The 21,122-nt window shown below is 36.5% G+C and overlaps 1 protein-coding gene across 11 annotated transcripts in view; it reads right to left on the reverse strand.

Moving 5' to 3' along the window:
• The window catches only part of LOC121736614 (talin-1), a 66,908-nt gene extending 45,864 nt beyond the window's left edge, over nucleotides 1-21,044 (reverse strand). For 4 of the 11 annotated variants that reach the window (XM_042127943.1, XM_042127934.1, XM_042127951.1 and 1 more), the window contains exons 1-2: nucleotides 20,882-21,032; nucleotides 5,396-5,501 (exon numbers count right to left, since the gene is read on the reverse strand). The gene's annotated coding sequence lies outside the window, so the exon portion shown is untranslated. Of the gene's footprint in view, nucleotides 1-5,395; nucleotides 5,502-20,881 lie in introns of all 11 variants that reach the window. The other 7 variants (XM_042127972.1, XM_042127978.1, XM_042127987.1 and 4 more) reach the window with 4 other exon arrangements.
• Nucleotides 21,045-21,122: the final 78 nt, after the last annotated feature.

Here is a 21,122-nt window from a genome sequence, read left to right on the forward strand (position 1 = left end):
TGAAAACCGTGGCGGACTGGTACAGCTATTGCCAAGAAACAATTGTTATTTATGAGCTGGAAAATAACCAAAATAAACAAATAGATGAATCCAAATTTGGCAAAAGAAAATATAACCGTGGTCGACAGATCGAAGGTCATTGGGTGATAGGGATGATCCAAGATGGGAGCGATGATCTTCGGCTGGAAGTGTGTCCTGACAATGAGAGGTCTGCGGAAATATTGGTGCCACTCATCAAGAAGCATGTTCAGGAAGGTTCTATCATCCATACTGATTATTGGAGAGCTTACTTGAGCCTTCCTGAGCATGGATATAAGAGGGTGAATCACAGTGATCCCACAAACAAATTTGTGGCACCAGATGGGACACACACGCAGCGCATTGAGAGCCAGTGGAGGGGATTGAAAAAACAATTCAGGCAGGAACAAAATAAAGCAGATTTCACGGATTGGCTGTGCGAATACCTACGGCGGCGAAAAATAAGGGTCAACAATACCGATCCATTCGAAGAACTATTTAAGGCAATTAAATATGTGTATGTGGACAATACAAATTAATAAAAATGATTGTCAACTAAATTATTTTGTTTTATTTAGTTTGCCAAAGTCCTGTAGGTCACGTGATAGGTTAGAAATTTTGTGGTTATTTTTTTTTAACAGACAACAGTGATCTCTTTATACCCCTGAAAGGGGATAGGCAATTTTGTAGGGAATAAGCAAGTCCCCCCTCCAATCCCCCTTTTAACCCCCCTCTCCGAGGGTCGTAATTCGATAATCCAAAACTGAATTTCAACACTTTTAGTGCAGTCATAACCTCAAACTTCAATCATGAATATCTCAGAAACCAAGAGCTTGCTTCAAGAGGGGGGGGGGGGGTAAATCAGGGGGTACCCCCCCTCCCCCCATACACCGCGTCCCTTAAAGTACATTTTTTCCCTATTTATAGCGCAATCAACCTTTTCTTCAAACTAAATTCCTAATAATTATGATCGACCAATTAGAACTCTTCTCTCATACTTGAATCAAGTCTCTTTAGACCAAACATATTTGAGGACCATGTCCAAGGTGGCGCATGCCTGGTTCCCGGGCCGGGGTAATCGATAGACTCAGGCGCCGACGTGTCTGGCGCCTGGACATCTTGCGCCGTAACTTGCTTCTCATTGGGAGGAGGAGGTAGAGCTTGAGCCTTTTAAGTTGTATAACTAGATGTTGCAGACTAATATGTTTCGGCCTGCGGAGACCGAACGTATTGCGATTTGCGGCTGTACATCTTTTTTCCCAGAACTTAAAGCAACATTGAATCTAAATATATTCAGGCATGGACACTTTCCTATATTAGTTACGAATGGAAATATGCATAATCTTTTGGACATTCCGTAAGTACTTATTAGCGCTAACTGGATTTTCTATTTATTTATGGATAAAATTAGAAAAGGTTATCAGTTATCGCTTATCATAAAGGAGCACAGGAAGTTGGATATAAATAGTTAAACATAAAAGATAAAATTATCTTATTAGTAATTACATACTTAATTCGAAACATAAAAGGGCATACCATAAAACGTTCCATGGAAAACTTTTCCGAATTACTCATACTGTCGGGGAGATAAAAATAAACCCCCATGGCACTTCCGATCGCGCCGGAAGTCGTCACGCTGTCCGACACGGGAAATCTGATAGTCTGCTTTCTATTAGGGAATTAGGGGATAGTGGAGTGGACAATGCGAGGGTCGCTAGTGATTTTAACATAACATCCTTGATTAGGGTCGCTTTCGGATTTTGCAATAATATGTCAAATATCAATTTGCACAAACACCGGATGGGATAAAGACACGATCGTCTTACTGTGGGGATTAACTTTGAATTTGATTCCAAAGCGCTTTTTGGTTTTTGTTTGATTTGCTTGATTGAAACGTTTGATCATAGAACTTTTTTGCATTTAATATTATAAAGTTTGTGAGTTGTGACTGATCTCTAGGTTTGGGCTAGGACGGTTTATAGGAACATCCTCAGTAATATTAAAAATGCGAAAATATGTCTGTCTGTTACCTCTTCCGCTTTAACGGCTGAACTCAATTAGATAAAATTCGGTATAGATACTTCAAGAGTCGGTAAAGGACATAGGATAGTTCTTATTGCGAAAAATTGTATGGTTCAAACAGATTTTACAGAACAAAACAGTAATTAGGCAGGATTTTACAAAATTTACTATGCCTCCTCCGCTTAATATGATCAGCTTCCATTAAAATTACACTCCGTCAAAATAACGTTACGCAAAATGTTTAAAAAAATACTTTAACAATAAAAGATTTACACAGAAGACTTTAATTTGTAGAAAAACAAAAGAACAATCTATTTCTATCAGCGCATCGATCAATCATGCATTTAAATAAACAAGACGCTAATGGCGTACAAGAAGTAATACTTGAAGGGAGTCCCCCTTTAGAATTAATCAATCAACAAATACCGAACCCAATCATCACCGCAGGAGGCCCAGATATTATCGGACCCCCGGGCCTTAAAAAAGAGCCAAGAGACTCAATGGAGATCTTAATTGAATAGAATTTTGGGCAATTGCAATTTGCAATCGAATAAACAACATATTGTTCGAAACACCGCTATCTACCCAATGATCTTTAAACAAAATCAAGAGTAAATTTTGAGGGACTATTCGGGTACAATTATGGCATTTGAAATGCTCAACCAACGTGGGCCCAAGAATTCAATCGCTCCGTGGGCGGCTCTATTTCCTTTGGCCAAGAAACATATTTTGGTTCGTTCATTAGATAGTTTATTCTGATTTGCTATCAATATTTAGGAAGCCTTTCCAAGAAAAATGTATATACCCAAATAATTGTTTCAATACAATAAAAGTATACTTACTATTTCTACGACAAACGGAATGCGAAAATTTTTCAACCACGGAAACTTGCCTATACTAACATGCATAACAAAGAAGTAAATATTTGTTTAATTTAGAGCTTAACTGGGGCTCAGCCCCAGCGGGGTATCTGATGTCAACCTGAATGAGCTAACGAACTGTAATCGCCGGATGCACTTTCTGAATCGACTGATTATATTATTGCAGCTTAGGTAGAAAGTGATACAGTTAAGATGGATTTAATTGAAGACGACTCTGACAAAACAGTTGATTGGCTATTTTATGAGCCAAACCACAGAATATAATATATTAGTAGTACCAAGCCAAACAATATATTTTAAGTATATTTTGAATAGAAAAATAACATGATATTGGACAACCCGCCTGAGACGCTGTTTCTTTTCTTGAAGACTTGAAAATTAAAGGATGGATATTTTCTTTTAGAATGGAAACTGACGATTATGATACATCATAATCGTCAGTTCAGACGATGAAGTTTCATAATTTATATTTTACAAAATACAAATTATAAAACTTCATCTTCTTACAAAAGGCATATTTTATGTTAAACTGTTAAACGTCAGGCAGAATTTTACAGAATTAGTAGGTTTTTATTTTTAATTTAGCTCATTAAAAAAATCTACTTTTAACATGCGAGCTACTCTCTACAAATATCTAAATATGTAATGATAAATTGAATTCAAAAATGTTTTTATAACTAAAAAGAAATCCATTTTAAAATGTAATTCATGAAAATAAATTTTAAGTGAATGATTTGTGTAACAATTAAAAAAATTTGTGTAATGCATGCTTGTAAAGATTAAAAACCTTTCGAGCACGTGGCTTACAAGTGGCACTCACCTCGGCAGAAAGCGACGATTCATAGTTACGTCTCGTTCCCACTTTAAAAAATACTCTATTCCTTTTCGCTCTCTCACTCCCCGGTAACCCCAAACGCTAAAGTGATCTTAATTAGAAATAGTACCTAAGAGTTCACACGGCTTGGGTAACTGTTGGAAGATTCGACTGAGTACTGTGAGTCGCGATAGAGACAGTGGTACGAGAATATGGCCTTGCTGTGCACCTGGGTAGATTTATCTGTGAGTGCAGCTGTGGTGGTTACCAGCTCAGGGTTGAGAGAGCGGGACCTCCGCCTTAGCGGACGATCCACGTCGGAATGTTCTGCGACCCCGGCAGCACGCCAGGATCTCATGCTCAGCACTATCAACCTTCTTGAACGCACATGAGGGGTCGTGCCGCGCACGCGCTATGTCAATGCTCTATCCCCCTCACACTTATTCAGAAGGGAGCGATTTAGGGATGATATTCGGAGGGTGAAAGGACGGTGAAAGATGGAAATGCATCTCGGACTCCGCTCGGATTTCCGGCGCTTGTGATTTTGTTTATTGATTCGTCCCATAGCAAAATATAAGGATTTCGGGGTTCGTCGAAGCAGTTATTAATTCCATTATTACATTACTCTCGCAAAAATAATAATAAAAATAACATCCGCCAGAGATAAAGAGATGGGGGTACATCTTCACCGTAACAACACTCTTTAAATTTTAAAACATCAATCGACAAAGCTCCATAGGTTACCCTAATTTGTCGCTTAGTAGCTTTTCTAAGCACAAAAGATCACAAATTGACACTCAACCAAAAAAATAAACTGCATCTCTCTTTGATGCTTTGAAAGTAAAAAGGGGTAAAATAAAAGGGCCATCACGTCGGTTTCCAAATAGAGAACAATTATGCATATTTACGCAACGGAGTGTGTGAAGCGATGGCTTAGAACTAATGGGCGAAGACGGGCTATGGGGTGTTTGTTTTGCTTACAATTGACAGCTAAAGTAGTGACAATAAACATTCAAGAGAGCCTGAAAATGAGTACCTAGTTATGCTAGAGCTCGGAAGATCCCCTAGGATAATATAATGATAGGAATAATTTATTGAATTTACGGCCATTTATTAATTTAAGTGTTTTTGCTCTGTTCACTTAACAAGTATACATAAGTAAAAAAATCAATACGGGGATGTTACACAAATCTTTATAAATGGATAGTAAGCTCCACACGAAAACCGATGCCCCCTACTGTTTTCAGAAACGATGAAAAACCGAAGTTGAAAATGGTCGTTTATCGTACACAAAAAACATATCACATCCCGCTGCGATCAGATGCGCCGACCGCTCAGCATAGACATTCATAAATCTGAATTTACAATGGCAGCCATAAGTGCACAACACCACTCTACATTCTGTCATTCTGTGCTTAGCTGGGCATGATATTGCGTCGGACTTGGGTAAGATGTTAAGTTGAAGTTTACGAAACTTTCATGAAGTTAAGTGTGTGGAAATAAGTAGGTACTGTATATAGCTCTGCATAAAACCTGAAAACGTTTTAAAGTGACTGACATTTGAAAAGCTTGGTGATATTTGTTGTTTTGTTGGTTAAGGAAGTTAACATGTCTGCTAGCTGATGGAAAATACGTAAGTGGTGATTGTTAAACTACTCACCTTAAAATCGTAGTTCGTTTCGTTCGTTAGTTCTAGCTAGGGGCACTTCGCTACATAAGGCACTTTTTGGCGTGTTCTAATCTACTCCACACTCCCACGTTGTTACCTGAAGAAAAAATCAGAAGCTCAAACAGAGTCATAAGATTTTATTGGTACAGTTTTGGCATGTATTGGACAAGTAACGAAATTGTTCATCCAGATTTAAAAAGGAGGCGGATATAATACAACCTCAATTATTTGAATGAGAATTGAACAGAACTTTTATTCACAGTCCAAAAAGTAAGAGTCCTTAGATTATTATGGCCCAACATTAAGATTAAGGCGATAAAAGTTATTGCAAGAATCACCTACCCTGGAATAGCTTTATTTATTGTTACTATTCCGTTGAAAAACAAAAGAGAATTATGGTTCGGGCTCTCGGATAGAGGCGAGCTGGCGGCTTCCATTCCCTTAATTCACCGATTTGACCCATTTTCCATATTTGCGAGCCCTGATCCTGTTATGTAACGCGATAGACTATCGGCGCCAGGACGGCTGGCGCCACCCTCCCTGGCGCCAGGATGTTGGTACATTCGTCTCTTGGCGCCCGACGTGGGACTCAATACCGTCATTTTAAGGAATTTCATTTGGTACATTTTGAGATTTTGACACTCAATAAATAATTCACTATATTATTTTGATCGCTTAATCATTATACGTGTATTATGTAATTATTGGAATAAATGAATTAATTATTATAATAATTACTTATTAAGAGGAAACTAGCTCCGATAGTGTTTTAAATGATAGCTAGATTTTCTGTGTAAATATCCAGGATATGTACTGCAGTCTGCAACCAGATACGGAGTAAACAAAAACTGCTGCTACAAGAGCGTCTGAGACTCACAAGTCACAAGATATTTAAAATTATTTTGAGTATGCTTGGAAAAGTAGACTAAAGTGGACTTGGAGAAAGGTCATTAATTCGCGAATTCTTAAAACAATGCTGCTACGGAAAGCATCACGGATCTGACGAAGCGATAAAAATAGTTAGCACATGTAAACAAAGCACCCAACAGCTGGGTCGTAGAAGCGTTCATTTTTAAAAGCTTTTATTAAAAACTTTTATTTAACTTGCTCTGTATGAATGTGAAATTTTGGAACTCAATTTTGAAGTAGATATATTTAACCGATTGAGTTGAAATTTTGCATACATGTTTAGTTTGGATGACAATGCACGATATGGTATGTGCCATCACTCTAAATCCAATATGACCAACCATCCAAGATGGCGAAATAGTTATTTTCTATGCAGTCCTACAATTTGGTTCCTACAAATCTATACTAATATTATAAAGCGGAAGAGTTTGTTTGTTTGTTTGAACGCGCTAATCTCAGGAACTACTGGTCCGATTTGAAAAATTCTTTCAGTGTTAGATAGTCCATTTATCGAAAAAGGCTATAGGCTATATTTTATCACGCTACGACTAATAGGAGCGAAGAAATAGAGGAAAATGTTGAAAAAACGGGAGGAAATTATATGAAATGGCTTATTTGAACGCGCTAATATCAGGAACAACTGGTCCGATTTGAAAAATTCTTTCAGTGTTAGATAGTCCATTTATTGACAAAGGCTATAAACTATATTTTATCACGCTACGACTAATAGGAGCGAAGAAATAGAGGGAAATGTGGAAAAAACGGGGGAAATTATTTGAAAGGGCTTATCTCACGAACTACTGGAGCAATTTTTCTGTTATTTGGCTCAGATAAGAAGTAGACCACGTAAAGGATAATAGGCTATTTTTTGTGGACTAATTTGTCTGTGAAATATCTAATTTACGCGGGCGAAGCCGCGCGGAACGTCTAGTATCTCATAAAAAATGTTTTAACCAATTCATTGCGGCGCATATTTTTGAAAACTTTTAGTAGTGGCGATATACAATTTTTTTGTGACACGTTAGCCGTGTCAAACGCCATAGAAGTTTTATATGTCTCGTTATCTAACGGCCATTCCCAATATTTGATCTATCTCTGGTTTTGCCCTACTAGAGATAGGAATAGCTCACATTAGACATAAATTTATGTCAATTGTGAGCTATTTCTATCTCTAGTAGGGCAAAACTAGAGATAGATCAAATATTGGGAACGGCCGTAAGATGTTGCAAACCTTTTGTAGGATTCAAAGTTAGAAAAATGACAGCCCCTATTTTCAATTCACAGAATATACATGAAACCTGATAGTTATTAGTTACCTACCTATGCCTGGAAGTAGCGAAACATTACCCTCCTACATTGTAAAGTCATAAATGATATTGTAAAAACAAGTGGGAGTTCGCCTCCGTACAACCTACGCGTAGGGCCTCTGGAGAAAGTTGTTTTAATCGGGTCAGAAAAATACCAATAAATAATGGATTAGTGCAGATATTACAAATCTGTCATCAGAATCATTATTATAAGGGCTTTACTTTTGTGTTGGTCAAAAAAACTGAGAAATTATTATCATCAGTTAGTCTCGCCATGTAACGAAGTCCAGGGAAGGTATTTTGGTACATTAGTGATACGAAATTCACCGGGTCATGATACGAAGTTCACGGGATCATCTATATAGTAATATTTAAATCTGATTGATTTGTACAAACCGAATTTTATTATAATAATAATAATATCTATAATAATTTTTTAGGGTTCCGCAGCCAAATGGCAAAAAACGGAACCCTTATAGATTCGTCATGTCTGTCTGTCGGTCTGTCCGTCCGTATGTCACAGCCACTTTTCTCTGAAACTATAAGATCTATACTATTGAAACTTGGTAAGTAGATATTGTAGTCTGTGAACCGCATTAAGATTTTGATATAAAAATGGAAAAAATATTAAAATTTTAGGGGTCCCCATAGGTACAACTGAAACAAAATATTTTTTTTCTTCATCTTACCTATGCGTGTTGGCCGTGGGGTATCTATGGATAGGTCTTCAAAAATTATATTATTGAGCTTTCTAATATCATTTTTTTCTAACCTGAATAATTTGCGAGGGAGACTCTTCCAAAGTGGTAAAATGTGTCCCCCCCCCCCCTAACTTCTAAAGTAGGGGCATGATAAGTCTAAAGAAAATATATGATGTACATTATTATAAAAACTACCAACGAAAATTGGTTTGAACGAGATCTAGCTAGTAGTATTTTTTATACGTCATGAATGAAAAACCTTAATTTAACTTTCATAAAATTAACTGAAATATAAAAATAAATCAAAAACCTTTTAATTTCATAAAAATAAACCTTATTGCAGCTGTTGAACCCTTCATTGGCGAGTCTAACTCGCACTTGGTCGGTTTCTTGCATATTGAGGGCGTGGTAAAAATTGCTGGAGTGCTCAAACTTGCAAAATTGGACTTGCTAGAAACCTTGTGATATTTTTTATTTGCTGTATAAGATAGGAAATGGTCGGTCCTCCGGTGTCTACTTGAACGCTTCTCTTAGGTAACAGTTCATTGAATTACACCACAATCCACACAAAAGAAAAATAAAAACATGTAGTAAAGTGTAAACCAGGAATAGAAGATAATCGTGAGGAAAACTTGATGTCTAGTATAAGTAATATTATGTATTTTGTGGTATTAGTCACTTCGAGTGATCAATGATGAATGAGATGAGTCTCCATCGTTTACTAGAATTAACCAGGAGCAGGTCATCTATTTATGTTACTATGTTATAGTATATTGTGTTTTAATGCTAAATTTGATGACATAATTTGTTTTGTATTCTGTTTAAGAGCTGGTTTTTAATCCTCAATGTTAAAAACTGACCCTGACCGCGATAAATTCCAATAAAACTGCGACCACGTCATAGCTATTACACAAATATTGCTTTTTTTAGCGCACCTGGTCATCAGTCGTAATCTTTTTATTTGCGGTGTCGGATTCGAGGTTCACAAATGACAAACCTACATAAGATGCTAGTGAAGTATTTTACCCTCAAGTGAAAGAAATGGGCTACTTATAATGATAATAATTATTATTAATTAATATATAACCTATCAGTGTGTGACCGATTTTGATCTATATTTTTTAATACGTCATGAATGGAAAACCTTAATTTAACTTTCATAAAATCAACTGAAATATAATTTAAATAATCAAAACCTTTAAATTTCATAATTAAATTAAGAAATTTAAAAAAACCCCCGCCAAACAACTTTAAAAAGTAATGAAATAATATATTTTTCTGACTTTAAGTTTAAATAATTCCTAAGTGTAAAGTGATATTTTAGTCCATAATTGTTGTCACGGTGTGCGAGGGACCGCCAACAGTTTATTTTGCATTTTGTTTCGCCATGTCACTGATTGTCTCGATTCGGTTCGCTGTGAACTGACCCTTAAAATATAATGTTATGTGAAATCAAACATCTACATTAGCGGTCCGCCGACACACCTTGACAACAATTGTGGACTACAATATCACTGTACACTTAGGAATCAGTAAAATATATTATTTCATTACTTTTTAAAGTTGTTTGGCGGGGGTTGTTTTAAATTTCTTAAATTATTTCTTAATTTAATTTTATTTCATGCTTTTTAAACTTGTGTTGGTTATAGTGCAGAATAATTCCTATCAACAGGATCATAATATTATATCCCAATGAATACCATCTAGGAATGTCCTTTGGATGAGGCCGTCAATATGAGTCCAAACATGAAATCTCCACTTTGGGTTCATATGGAGCTCGGCTCCTATAGAATCCAGGTGATGCTGCAGCAGCAGCATGCAAAAATTTATTGGTTATCTATGTCTTACTAGCTGTCGCAACTCGCAATTAAAATGAGCCCAAACACGAAACCATTGCTCTAAGTTGGTGAGGAGTTGGGTATCCTATTGATTACCAGGTGATGCTGCAGCACCAGGTCAACTTTCCAGTTTCCATTAATATGTAAATATTCATAAATGTCACGAACTAGAATGCAATAAAGCCCACCAAACGACTGCAAGTTGCTAATCGGCCTTTCACGAACCAAATGAACTGCGATTTTTCAGCACGGAGCAGGCTGATGAGGATGAAATATAGTTAAGAACACTCCCAATTAAGTCAGCTTTTAAACAAAAAAAACTAGATCAAAATCGGTCCACCCGTTTAGATGCTACGATGCCACAGACAGACAGACAGACAGACACGTCAAACTTATAACACCCCTCTTTTTTGTCGGGGGTTAAAAATAAACCTTATTGCTGCTGCGAAACACTTCATGGGTGAGTCCAACTCGCACTTGGCCGGTTTTTTTAATTCTCATTTATACTTGCAGATGAACGAATGGCAGATTAACTCGATACACTTGACTGTTGACTTGTAAGCGACAATCGCAGTTCAACATGTCGGAGACACCAGTTTTTATAGTTGGTGTATTCGCGGAATTGTTGGTCTAGGAATGCTAAGATCTACACTTAAGTAAACCAGCCGGTTGCCACTCTTAAACAGGACACCACATTAATTACTTAACTACCAAGCGAATTATGATTTAGCGTTTAAGAGCCTACTGTCAAAACGCTAATAATAGCCCCGCCTACACCAGGGATGTCAGACGTACCAACTTCTTGGTTAACATACTAGGTTTTGGTTCCACGTACCATGTACCGAGACTACTCGGTCCTTGCACGAAAAAATACCAAGATTGGCTCTTGACTGACAAAAATACACTGACCATAAAGAATAAGCGGCAAATATCAAAGATGCATGTAAAAAAACATTCCAATCAGATTTCCCTTATAATATAAAACTTTTTTATAGCAGGCAGTCTCGATAAACAGTTACCATTTTCCATCAGCTGTTTTGAAATATGCTTGATAGTGTAATGGTAAGGTGCTCCGCTCTCAATCTAGATTCTAGAGGTCCTGGGTTCAAATCCCAGTGAAAGAAAAAAATATTATTTTTTTTTCACTGGGATGCGACTTCCGACACAGTTTGTCTATCAGTGTTCGCAGCGCCAGAGCGGAGCACAGCGGGGCTAAAATGTCACATTTAGTAATTCCTCTCAATCAATTCAGCAAATGAATAGTCAAAACTGTCGACAAATGTCAAGTACGAATTACTGGTCCATGAATTGAAAGAATACTTCCATTTTGCGATTTAAAAAAGATGACTCATATTATGATTCTTAATATGATTCTCCAAACCAACCATTTTAGCCCCGTAGTTGACACATTGGCGCGCGCTTGTTAGTATTATATAAAAATAATAAGAAGAAGACACCTTGTATATCCTGTATTTGTTTATCTGTATTAGATGATTGATTTTTGTCTATTCCAAATAAAAGTGTCTATGGACAGTTCGTCCCTAGTCTCATGGCAAGCACGGTTGTTTTATTAATAGTATTAGGTTAGGGGCCCAGATTTACGGCTTTTAGCTAATTATCGCGATTAATTCAAGTATTTTAAAGTTAAAATAAGTGGTGTGATAATAAATCGCAGTAGGATAATTAGATTAGCTAAGCTTAGGCGCTCAGATTTGTTTCAAGTGGTCTGCATACAGAGCTCAAAATGGCCGCAAATTACATTGTTAATATGCCAAAATTAAGAGGAAGAGAGAATTACAGTGAATGGGTATTTGCGGCGGAAAACTTTTTAATCCTAGAAGGGATGATGAAATGCATCAAACCAGAGGAAGATATAAGTTCGTTTGCCGATGATGATGCAAAAACGAAAGCAAAGTTAATTCTCACAATTGACTCTTCATTGTATGTGCATATACGAAATGTTTCTACTACCAAAGAATTATGGGAGAAGCTAAAGGTTTTGTTTGATGATTCAGGATTTGCAAGAAGAATAACCTTACTACGAAATTTAATTTCTATAAGACTCGAAAATTGTGGTTCCATGATTACATATGTGACACAAATTATAGAAACCGGGCAAAAGTTGTCTAATACAGGATTCCAGTTAAACGATGAATGGATTGGTTCGCTGTTGTTGGCAGGGCTACCTGAAAAATATGCCCCTATGATAATGGCCATTGAACATTCAGGAATCCAGATAACAACGGACGCCATTAAAAGTAAGTTACTTGACATTGAATCCGGAAACGAAACGAATGGGATGAACGACGAATCGAGTGGCGCTTTAGTCAGTGGTTATAAAAACTGGCAACACTCATCGACGGCCAGGAAGTCTATGGTTACCAAAAATAACAATCATGGCAGCCAAAATGGAAGGTCAATGTCAACAAAGACGAAGAAAGAAATCAAGTGTTATAAATGCAAACAAATAGGTCATTTTAAGTCACAATGTACAGCTGAAGTGTCGAATAATAAATACAATGAACGTAAACATACAAATGCGTTCAGTGCGGTCTTTCTAAGCGGAAATTTTAATAACCAAGATTGGTATGTTGATTCCGGGGCCAGTGTGCACTTGACGCCAAATAAACAATGGCTCAGGAACATTTCTTACGAAAAGGAAGGCCAGACTATTACAATAGCTGACAATACACAAGTAAAGATTGAGTGTTCCGGTGATATAAAGATTTCTACCAAGACTAACAATTGCAGTTTTGATGTGGACATAAAAGATGTGTTTTGTGTGCCGACATTAACAACTAACTTACTATCAGTTAGTCAATTAATTCACAAAGGGAATAATGTCGTATTTACTACAAATGCTTGTGAAATATATAATCAGAAAGGTACACTAGTTGCTTACGCATTATTAAATAATGGAGTTTACAAGCTACAACTTCAAGAAAATATGTCTGCATCAGCAATCATATCTGGTGAGCTCTGGCATCGCAGGCTAGGACATATAAACAGTGACAGTCTAAATAAAATGAAGAATACAGTCGATGGATTAACCTTGAATGAGAAAGTTGACATTACAAAGTCAAACTGTTCTGTATGCTGTGAAGGGAAACAAGCTAGATTGCCTTTTACTCATATTGGTAAGAGAAGTACAGAGGTGTTAAATATCATTCATATGGATATCTGTGGTCCTATGGAGTGTGAATCTATTGCAGGTTCTAAATATTTCATTTTATTTGTCGATGATTTTAGCAGAATGACAGCTATTTATTTTCTGAGAAACAAGAATGACGCTTTTAAAAGCTTCACTGAATACAAAGTGTTAGTTGAAAAACAGACAAATAAAAAGATAAAAATTATTAGAAGTGACAATGGAAGAGAATTTTGCAATGCTGAGTTCAATGTTTACTTAAAGAAAATGGGAATAGTTCATCAAACGACATGTCCATATACGCCCGAACAGAATGGACTATGTGAACGAATGAACAGAACCTTAGTCGAGAAAGCTAGGTGCATGCTTTTTGATGCACAGTTAAGCAAGATGTTCTGGGCTGAAGCTACAAACACAGCAGTATATTTGCACAATCGCTCGGGTTTGTCAGTGTTGCAAGGAAAAACGCCTTATGAACTATGGCATGGTGTCAAGCCAGATATAAGTCATCTGAGAGTGTTTGGCAGCATGGTGATGGTACACATTGCTAAAGAAAAGAGACAAAAGTGGGATAAAAAGGCCCAAAAAGGTATTCTAGTAGGCTATGCTGATGCGAGCAAAGGCTATAGAGTGTATGATCCTGTCAAGAAAGTGATAACAACTAGTCGAGATGTGATAGTTGTAGAGAAAGAAAACACTACCATAGCAGTTATAGAAAAAGGAAATGTTAATGAAACAACTACAGACCTGTCATCTTCAGTGGGGGATATGAAAGGAAAATTATCCGATACTCTCACATCCGATGAAAAATCTACAAATGACTCAGATTCTGACTTTGTACCTTCTGAGTATGAAGATGTAGAAGAAACTTTACCAGAATGTGTGACAACTACAAGGGAAGTTAGAAAAAGAACACAACCTGATAGATATGGTTTTAGTAGCCAACAAAATGTCTGTCTTCAAGATGCTGGAGAGATAACATTGCGGGAGGCATTGACTGGATATGAAAAAGAATATTGGCAAAAAGCATTAAAAGAAGAACTTCAATGTTTTGAAGATAATCAAGCTTGGGAGTTGGTTGATGCACCAAATAGTGGTTGTGTGGTTAAGTGTAAGTGGGTTCTTAAGAAAAAGAGTGATATGGATGGTAATGTTTTATATCGTGCGCGTTTAGTTGCGAAGGGCTTCACTCAAAGACATGGTGTGGACTATAACGAAACGTTCTCTCCGGTAGTGCGATATTCTACCTTAAGATTGTTGTTTGCTTTAACTGTAAAATTAAATTTTAAGACAGTACACTTGGATGTAAAAACAGCCTTTTTAAACGGACATCTCGAAGAAGATATTTTTATGCAAAAACCAGATTGTTTTGGTGATTTAAAGGATGGTAAGGTTTTAAAGTTAAAAAAGGCAATATATGGATTAAAACAATCTTCGAGAATGTGGTATAAAAAGGTTGATGATTGTTTGCGTAGCATCGGTTATGAAAAATCTAAATATGAACCGTGTTTATTTATTAAGAAAAATAAGAAGTGTATAACTGTAATTGCTTTATATGTGGACGATTTTTTCATTTTTTCTAATGATTGTAACGAAGTAATAGCATTAAAAAAATCTCTAGATAACAATTTCAAGATTAAAGACTTAGGTACTATAAGACAATGTTTGGGTATGCGAGTTGTATGCAATGAAAACTCTATAACATTGGACCAAGAGTGTTATATAGACCAGTTGTTGAGTAGATTTAATATGTTAGATTGTTACACATCAAATACACCAATGGAATGTAAACTAAATCTCAGTATAAATAACAAATGTGATGTTGGTATACCATATCAATCTTTGATAGGTAGTTTAATGTATTTATCCGTTTTAACTCGCCCAGATATATCATATTCAGTTAGTTACATGAGCCAATTTAATAATTGTTTTACTAAAGAACATTGGCAACATGCAAAAAGAATTTTGAGATACTTAAAGAAAACAAAACATTATGTTTTAAAATATGAGTCAAAACTAAATTCTGAAATAATTGGTTATGTTGATGCAGATTGGGGCAGTGATGTTATTAGTAGGAGGTCATATACGGGTTATGTGTTTAAATTATCAGGTGCTGCAATATCTTGGGAAAGCAGAAAACAAAAGGTTGTTGCACTCTCTAGTACAGAAGCAGAGTATATAGGGATCTCAGAATGTAGTAAAGAAGCTATTTACTTACAAAACTTACAATGTGAAATTACAGACAATTTATATACTATTATTCTGTACAATGACAACCAAAGTGCACAAAAATTATTGTTGAATCCTGTTTTTCACCACAAATCCAAACATATAGATATAAGATTTCATTTTTGTAAAGAAATTGTTGCTCAAAAGTTGTTAAATATTCAGTACTTATGCTCAGCTAATATGCCAGCTGATATACTTACTAAAAGTTTAAATTCAATTAAGCATAATGCCTTTGTGAATGCTGTTGGCTTAGTAGAAAAATAAGTATTAGTATACTTGGATTATTTTTATATAGTGGGGGTGTTAGTATTATATAAAAATAATAAGAAGAAGACACCTTGTATATCCTGTATTTGTTTATCTGTATTAGATGATTGATTTTTGTCTATTCCAAATAAAAGTGTCTATGGACAGTTCGTCCCTAGTCTCATGGCAAGCACGGTTGTTTTATTAATAGTATTAGCGCTTAGTACCTAACCGCTGTGAAAGGTTAAACCAAAGGTAAATAGGGCATAGTAAAAAGGCGTTGCGAGATCATCAAATTCTTTAACTTTCCAACGAATCATCTGAACCGATTTACGTCCGGAGTCAGGACTCATGTTCGACATTGAGTACGCTAGTTACAGAATGTAAAACTTACAGTTCAGTTTTCAATATTAAACGAAAGCCGTAAAATTTAACCAGGTTAAACACACCGCTGTCGGGAATTGCAGTAAACTATTTCGGTTCCACGAGACGGATTAGTCAAGACTTCCTGTCGCGTTGCATAACCGAAGACGAGCTTTGTTAGTAAATCACAGTAGAACTTGAATAGTGTCAGATTGTCAGGGTACCAATGTACACGCCCAAAAATATTGGCGAACCTTATTTACTGAATTAAGCATTGGCCAGTTTACATTATTCCAATCCAGTGATCTAATCCAGCGCTGGAATGTATTACAATGTAAATGGACACTGAATTTAATGAATTGCATTCCAGTGCCCGTTTACATTATTTCAGTAGTACTCTAGTGCTGGTTTGGATCACTAGATTTAAAATAACGTAAGCTTGCTACAATGTGGGTGACTGAAACCACTTACGTATAAGTTCAGAATCTGGTTAATATGTGGCGAAAAATAAATAAATATCTAATTATAATTTTGGACCTATAGAGTCCCTAAATTCTCAGGACCCAACTGCGTTGGAGAATCCCTCTCTGGTCGTCCATGCTCAGGAACCCCTGGGACTGAGCGTGGACGACCAGGCTGCCCCACGTATTCTGGGGAGGGCAAAATTGCGCTCCAATCTGCTTCCATACAATTTGTATGGAAGCGGATGCGCGTATCGCACACTGTGTCGGGGCGCATCGGCGCGGATTTTTGCTCGGCGGATTTCCGTCAATGCGACACGGCCCGATAAGACCCGCTGCGCCCCGGCAACAGTGTGCTATAGCAAGCGGCGCGCGGATGGAATGCGATGCGGCCCGGCAAGCCTCGGCTCAAAATCCGTCAATGCGTTGTGTGCCGACCCGCCCCGGCACAGTGAGCGTTAAAATCCGTCAATGCGATGCGACCCGACCCGGCAATAGTGTGCTATAGCGCATTTTGCACTGCGCTGCGCCCCGACCCGCCCCGGCACGCGCCGACAAAGTGAGCGCGAACCTTAAAGGTCGTAGTTGACGGCGAATGCTCGGAAACTCAGTATGTTGATGCTGGTGTCCCTCAGGTGTGTGCTATCGCTTACCCTATTCATACTGCATATCCATGACATGTTACAGACCAATTCCATTCATAGCTATGCGGATGATAGTACAGGTGTATATATACATAATTACATATATACCGCTCCCCAATATTTCTCGGCTAATTGTCAATTAGAGTCGAAACGAACTTGTGTCTAAATTCTAAAATAGAGATTTCATTGGAGAAAGTCTCTAAATGGGGTAGACGTAACTTGTCCAATTCAACCCCGCCAAGACAGTCTGCGCGTTCACCACTAAAAAGTCACCAATGGTCGTATATCCTTTGATTGATGACCTCTTTAACAATTAAGCGAAGCGTTAACATATCAAGCGAAGTCCAGTTCCAATATCATCTAGAAGGTAAGGCCAAGTTAGCCTCGAAGAAGCTTGGTGTTCATAACAGAGCGAGACAGTATTTCAGTCCGGACCAACGCCTTCAACTCTACAAGGCGCAGGTTCGGCCTCATATGGAATATTGTTCTCTTCTCTGAGCAGAGGCATCAAAATACCAACTGCTCCCTCTGGATTCTGGAGCAATTCGAGCGGCTCTTCGTTGGATACCAACAAAGAGCCGCTCGAATTGTTGACTGCCATAGTGTTTCAAACAGCTTGGACCCCTTGGAATTACGCCGAGATGTATGTATAGATTTCCAATAATCCACGATCGAAGGATTAAAAGGCCGGCAACGCACCTGCAGCTCTTCTGATGTTGCGAGTGTCCATGGGCGACGGTAGTTGCTTTCCATCAGGTGACCTATTTGTTCGTTTGCCCCCTTATTTAATAAAAAAATATATATTTTAAGGAAAACCAGGCCTATTCCTATTATTTACATTATATAACATAATTGACAGTAGACATACTGCTAAAAATACTTCTGAAAATGATCTTAGCGGGCCAGTACTTATGAGCTTACTGGAACAACAGCATCACAAGAAATAAAAAGAACTAAATAGGTAGAAACAGAAGTGAATAAAAATGAGTAATGATTTAAACACAAACCAGCACTCATCAGAAACTCATAAGCTGGTTCCTTTTTAGGGTTCCGCAGTCAACAAGGAACCCTTATAGTTTTGGTCTGTCCACGGTTTTTCTCAGAGACTACAAAGCTGTAATTCGGCATGAATGTACATATTAATGACGCCGACAAAATGGTATATAAAATCTTAAAAAAAAAAATTTTTATGGTACCACCCATACCCATCAAGCGGGGGTGATTTATTTTTTCCGCGTCCACCCCACACGGTGTCGTTAGATAGGTTTTTTAAAAATATTATGAGTATTCAAAGACCATTTTCCGATTTAGGGTCTCCGATCCGATTAAAAATATGAAGTTTTAAAGTGGAAATAGTCGTTAAGAGTCTGGTGACCCCCCCCCCCCCTCCCCCCTTCTATGAGCTAAACGGTTGCTTCTGGAAATGTGAAAAAATTCACGGGAGTAGGAAATATGTTGAATTTAAAAGGAAAACTATCACGGCTAAGAAGACTTCATAAGTTGTTGAGTTAGTAGTCGACCAACTAAAAAAAAAATTCAGCGAAGTATAAAGGAACTTTTCGTACTAATTCCTTTGAACATATCTGAGATGATGTTGTTAGTAGTGCAAAACATGTTATAAATGTACATTCATTGACCATACAAAAATTATCAAAAATTAGCGGTACTACGGAGCCCTATATTGTGCATGGCCCGCACTTGACTGGTATATTTTTTATTTTAATACCTTGATCATGGGAATGCGGGTTCCGCTTGGGGCTTGATCCAGTGTTAAAAAGATAGAGGTTTTTATCTAAAATAAATTTCTGGACTTCTATGCTCTGAGTTAATTTGATCTGATCCTAAATCTAGTTGTTGACACCTATTTAGTTACTGTATAATTAAAGCCTCAAAAACAAGGAAGAACATTTAGATGCAATATTCAAGGTTTTTGGTTTTAATAAAACAGAAAAAAAAACTATAAACTATTGCAATAAATTATGAGCATTGCTATTATAGTATTCTTCCTTGTTGTATTCAAATATCAGCGGGGCTAAAATGGTCTCTTTGAAGAATCATGATATGAATCATAATATGATTCATTTTTCTAAAATCACAAAATGCAACTCTTATTATAATTCATTTCTGTATTTTTGTACTGATTTGACATTTGTCAGTTTGACAGTTTTGACAATTCATTTGCTGAATTAATTGAGAGGAATTGCTAAATGTGACCATTTTAGCCCTGCTGTTATAGGTAACAACACTGCCAGGGTGTTATACATTATAAATATTCTGTTACTAACACTATATTATTATGGTCCGTAGACCAAAATAAAAACATTTTATTTTTTATTATTTTATTTATATTTATTTATTTTACTTATTTAGTAAATGCCTCATAATATTGAATTTTGTAAAAATAAGTGTTGAGTTAAATTTTAAATAAAGTTGCAAAATGGATCAGATTCAACCTGATACATTATATTTTTAAAATTAACTTAGAAAATAATAACATACTTATTTCATGTTGCTTGTACTTGAGTTTTAGGATTACATACAAAGTAAACTATTTGTTGACAGGTTCTCCATACTTCATCAGTCAAGTTAAGTGGTGGATAGCCTATTCGGCACTTATCATGAAGTGGTGAAACAGGCCCTTAGACTACTTGATGCCCTAAGCAATACATGCTAGATAATGGCTTAATCCGTCACTGTTGGAAGCTGATATCATGAGTATAATAAACAAAAATAGGAAATTAATAATGTGAAAAGGAATGTTTGTATACTGAAGATTATTGGTGTATTTTAATTATAATTTTGTAGCTTTCAAATGAGTTATAAAGCTCTAAAAAGCGGTAAATTACGGCATCTCCGTAGGGGGACCGCCTAACGCCATAGCTTCTTCTCTCATAGCTTCTCACTACTCAAGACACCTATCTATATATACTTACATGTACTGTATGTCTGTGTAGTAAGTGCTACTATATAAATTGAAAAATGGCCTTAACAGATGGGTAAATACAATATTTTAGTAGGTAAATAGTAAATACATACTGTGTTCTATTTCAAAATCTGATGTCACTCCGCAAGATGTAGGCGCGCTAAGCAAGGCCAACTTCTTATAAGAAAATTTTAGTTTTAGGTACATTGATTCAGTCGAAAATTTAAACACATTATTAATCAATAAATGCGGAAGAGTATAATAAAAAAAATGACCTACTTCAATATATAATAATTAAAATTCAAGTTGATAATTCAATGTCAACAAATGGATAATGACTCATTTCCTAAGTCAATAAAAATATTGTTAAAAAGATTTGCTATATTTTTTATAGAAAGTTACTACTGCAATAACATGTTTAAATAAATTTCTACTTCGATGGATCAATATTTTTATTTATAAAATTAACTATTGAAAGCTTGAAGTCACAAGATGGCGGACTACAGTATAATGCTGCTAAAAGGAATGAACTACTAACAGAAGGAAGTGCAGTCACATAAAGACCGACCTCATTTGGGCGGATAATCTATCGTGTATGCCTAGTCAGACAGATGTATGGATTCATGATTTTTACAACTTTTCTATAAAGTTGTAGGCGTTATTATTTATGTTTTAACGGCAATAACATTTAAGGAATACTTTACTTACCAAAATTATCGTCCATAAGCGGTGGAATAGTCACATAACACTTAATTTTTACACAAGCACTTACACGCCCTTGCCGTATGTATCAACATCACGCGTACACTGCGCCATCTGGATTCTGTGGTAAAATCAATTTTGATGTTTTACGGTTTACCTGCAGCTAAATTCAAGCCAGTCTTAACTTTAACGATGTTGATTATCTAATTAATGGCACAAGTATTCAATATCAGATATTGTTAAAGCG

The sequence above is a fragment of the Aricia agestis genome, chromosome 2 (assembly GCF_905147365.1).
Source record: "Aricia agestis chromosome 2, ilAriAges1.1, whole genome shotgun sequence".
Classification (NCBI taxonomy): Eukaryota; Metazoa; Arthropoda; class Insecta; order Lepidoptera; family Lycaenidae; genus Aricia; species Aricia agestis.